The following is a 4,544-nucleotide window of genomic DNA, read 5'->3' as shown; positions in this document are numbered from 1 at the left end:
GACAGTTTTATATTATAATGATACTAAACATTTGCTATGCAACGCTTAACTTTTAATTTTATTTGGGCAAAAAACATTTTTAATTTACATATTTCATAAGATCCACAATTTAATATCGTTTATTAGAAATATATTCTATAGAGATCATTGCATCACCCAACAAGCACTAAGACTTAAATTCTCAAAATGGGTAAATTTATGTATGATCTTACATGGATCGAACCGAGTTTTTGGATCATGTAAGAATACCATGCACGGAAAATGTAAAAAATATTTTAATGAGATTACTATTAAATATGCCATATGAAAATTTTAAATATCTTAAAACAAAGTGTTGTTAGGGGTTCATATATTCGAAGGGGCAAAGTAGGTTATCGTGAGAAGACTAATTAAGAGTAAGCAAGAAGATAAGGTCAAATTTAAAGTCGAGATGATCATGATTTTGAGCACATATGAAAAAGGAAGAAAACCCCTATCGCTAACTTTTCTTAAAAGTTTACGGAGAAGACAATGCATTATTGCTAACTTCTCTTGCAAATTTGTAAAGAAAACAATGCCTTGTATGGGTTGAAGTCTAACCTACCAAGGAATTAAGGAATTCAATTATGTCAAGTAAAATAGTGACTTTTTAGTTATTTCAACGGCAGAATTCAATAAATCAATGTATTAAAATTATTCTTAGAGTGTGTTTGAAACACCAAAATTTTCCATGAAAAATGAAAATAAAATTTCATTTTCCAACTTTATGGTGTTTGATAGGGTTTTATTTCCATGTAATTGCTTTTTTTTGCTTGTCTCGGGAATTGATCTTCTCTTGGTTTTTAAGGAAAACCAATTCTCACTAAAATGGTGAGAATTAGAATATAATGTTACTGTAGCATTTTGTTTATTTTATTTTATTTTATTTTTTTGACTTTTATTTATTTTTTGGGTAATGGAAATAAATTCTAAGATTTATTGTAAAAAAATGTTTCATTTTAGTTGACAATTTCCATTGAAACAAAGCCAAACGAACACCTAAAAATAGATAATTTTCCTGAAATTTTTTTTTTTTTGGCAATGGAAACAAATTTCATTTCCAACACCAATAAATTCTATCCATTTAGTTGACAATTTTCATGTAAAGCCAAACAAACATAAAAAAAACACTCTAATTTAAACATTTTTCAAGCGAAAAATTATACCAATCAAACACAATAATTTACAATTCCCATCAATTCAATTCCCTCGAATTCGTTTTATTTCCACCCAAATTCCACATTTGCAATCAAACAGATCCTTAGAGTTAAAAATGTCAATCAACTCGAATAATAGTAATATATTTTAGGAAAAATTGCTATTGAGATACCAAGCTTTTTATTTAATAGTAGACTTGATCCAAGCTTTTTCTAATTATTTTAGGGAAAATTGCATCACATGAGGTACCAAACCTTTTAAAAAAATCGCAGGTCCAATCCAAAATGACATGTTCGTATGTTTGATCACCAAAACCATCAATTGACCCTAGAATGAAAAATCTAATTGTTCTTCTCAAAAAAGGAGCATTACACAGTTTTCCTTCAAAATATTAAAAATAAAATAAAATAATCCCTTCTGCAGGCGCCCACACAACCAAACCATCTCCTTCTTACCGCCACCTACCACCCAAGTTGTCGGCCACCATCGTCACCCAGGTCGGTTGCCATCGCCATTTCTAATTCACCTAATTTAAACAAATGAAAGAGAAAAAAGAATTCTGGGATTCACCAAGGACGGAAATGATTTCTAAATCAGATTTGATTTTTAGGCTTTGCCATTGTTGTGGTGTAAGTGGCAGTGGCGAGAAGGTTTGATTGGGAGTCCAAATGCTACTGACTTTCCTTTTTTACAAGCACAAAGGAAGCCATATACGTAATTTCACTCCTTCTTAGTTGTCCTTCCACTGAACAACGATTGGAATCAACTTTGAGACTAGGTTTATCAATGAAAAAAGGTGAAGGATAGCAGAACAAATCAATCGTGGCCATTAATGAGGAATTCCTCAATACAAAATTATTTTTCCTTTTCCTTTTCCTAAATTTGAAATCATAAATTTACTTGGGAGCATAGTAAAGAAGAGAAATGGAGAGTGAAAATTTTAAGAACCCTAAACCCTACAATAATGTGGGAGTCGGTAGCAACCACAATGTTGAGGCGATGGCAGTTGGCAATTAGGTGGTTTTGGTTTTGATTTTAGGGTGAAGGGGTTTGGGGAAAAGGAAAGGGCACTTTATTTATATTTTTTTATTTTGAAGGGAAAATGTGTAGTTCCCAAATTGCCCCAGCTTTATTAAGGAAAAATAATTAAAATTTTTATTTTGGGGGTCAATTAATGGTTTTTGTGATGAAACAGATGGAAATCATCATTTTGGATTGAACCTGCGATTTTTAAAGATCTGATACCTCTGGTGGCACAAATAAAAAGTTTGATACTTTGACTGCAATTTTTCCAAAATTTTATACTGAACTTTCATTTTTATTTCTTGTGTAATATGTTTCATTTTTACAAGTCATTTTTGAATTATATTCCTCTCTTTCATATTAAGTCCATTTTTGATTTAGTTGAAAAAATTGATTAAAATTCAAGTTAAAGTCAGAAATTAATTTTAATCACACAATTCATCAGATTCACATTTTTGATCAATTTTTTAAATATACATTTTAATAACTTTTATCAAAATTTAATAAAAATTTGATTTTTAACAAAACAGCTAATTCATTTTTCATTTTTTTTTTATTAAGTTTTAAAAGTCTATAATCCGAAAGGCCCAGAATTTCCAAACCATACAAAACTCCCAGTAAAGCCAAAAAATATTTGTCCTGCCGGGCTGAGATGGTCCTGTCGCTCCTCGACCGGCCGGTTCCCCTAACTCGGGTGGAGTGGGTCATGGTTTGGGAAAGAGCGGCGCCCGAATATCCGTCATAAATAATACCCATCAGCAGTACCGGTGGGAGCCAACTGCTTTTGTTGCCCCCTGTTTTTTCTGTGTTAAAATCCCACATCAAAACTCTCAAAACTGTCAAATTCAAAGATCCCACTCCCACAGTCTTTTAATTTCCCAACCACTTCTGGTTGCTTATAATTTCAGTGTATATATATATGTGGACATAATCATCTTTTGTGTATACCAAAATCCACCAAACTAGCAAAATTTTGTTATTTGAAAGGGAAGTTTTAGATCTCAATGGCTTCTTTGGTTCTTCTCTTATCTGAGCTTCTTCGACATGAAAATCTTGACAGCCTAATGCCTTTACCTTCTTCTTGCGATCAAAGTTTTGCCGCCACCGCCGGTGCCGCTGCTCCTTCATCTTGTGCCACCAAAGTTACCAGCAGGAAGTCTGCCGGAGGTTTGGCAAACAATTGTAAAAATGTGCAATATCAATTTCAAGAAGATCTACCTAGGGTCTGTGTTGACCTAGTTTGGCCTTAGATACTAATTTTTAGCCTTCAAGAGTTCTGTAATTTTTTTATGGTTTTTTTTCATTGTAAATCTCATGAATATGAGTGTTGAAGTTCTTACAAATTTCACATTTTGCTGAAGTTATTACAAATTACAAACTTACAATATTATATAACATATATTTTTAAGTTAAATTCATTTTAAGATCATTTTTTGTATTAGCTAATTATATTAATATCATGTTTTTAATCACACATTTTATTAATTTTTATTAAAATTTACTAAAAATAAAATTTTAATCCGTTAATAACGCAATATGCAGTGGATATATTAGTGGGAAGTTTTGCTTCGTTTCAATATATGGTCATAACTTTTCAGATGCAATGAAGATTGTTTACAAATTGTACACAGAGCAACAAAACACATCGTTTCTGGTTCAAGGCTACACACGGATAGAAGCAGCACTGCCACGAATGGTTTACCAGACAAGCCCCAAGATTACAAGATAGCAAGAAGAAAGTTGCAAAATTGATGAATCAACGAAGCACATTCAAAAAAGATTGGAGCTCTCTTTATTTTTAATCATAAAGTGGAATCGAAGAGGAAATAAACAACGTTGTCCACAAAATTTACCCTTGAGGAATGAGGACAAGGGTGCTTTTAAGGTGTAGATTTCCTATATAGAATAGTTAGTACTTGTTCTTGATAGACAAAAAATGACTAATCAAGAGGGGTTTAAATTGGTTTTTAATGTTTTTTTTTTATTAAATCTTAAATCAAGCAAGTTAAGAACAAGTAGATAAATTGAATAATAAATGTAAACAAAATAACAATAAGTAAAAGAGAAGAGAGGATCGATCCAATCCAATTATTTACGACCTCGATTACCAAGCTCTCTGTTACAAACAAGATTTTTTTCATTATATTGATTGATTTAGGTATAATCACATATCCTTACAATGGTTTGGATGATTTATAAACAATGAGCACGATCCTTATTCAATCTTGAGCTTTAAATGGAACTTAATATGACCCACAAGTTTAAAGTAATGGTTTTTCAATAAAACATCTCTCTTAATAAATAATAAAAATGAATTAAGTACATAGAGAGACTAACACTTCAAT

The sequence above is a fragment of the Olea europaea genome, unplaced genomic scaffold (assembly GCF_002742605.1).
Source record: "Olea europaea var. sylvestris unplaced genomic scaffold, O_europaea_v1 scaffold2844, whole genome shotgun sequence".
NCBI classification, from domain to species: domain Eukaryota; kingdom Viridiplantae; phylum Streptophyta; class Magnoliopsida; order Lamiales; family Oleaceae; genus Olea; species Olea europaea.
This window is presented reverse-complemented; position numbering follows the sequence as displayed.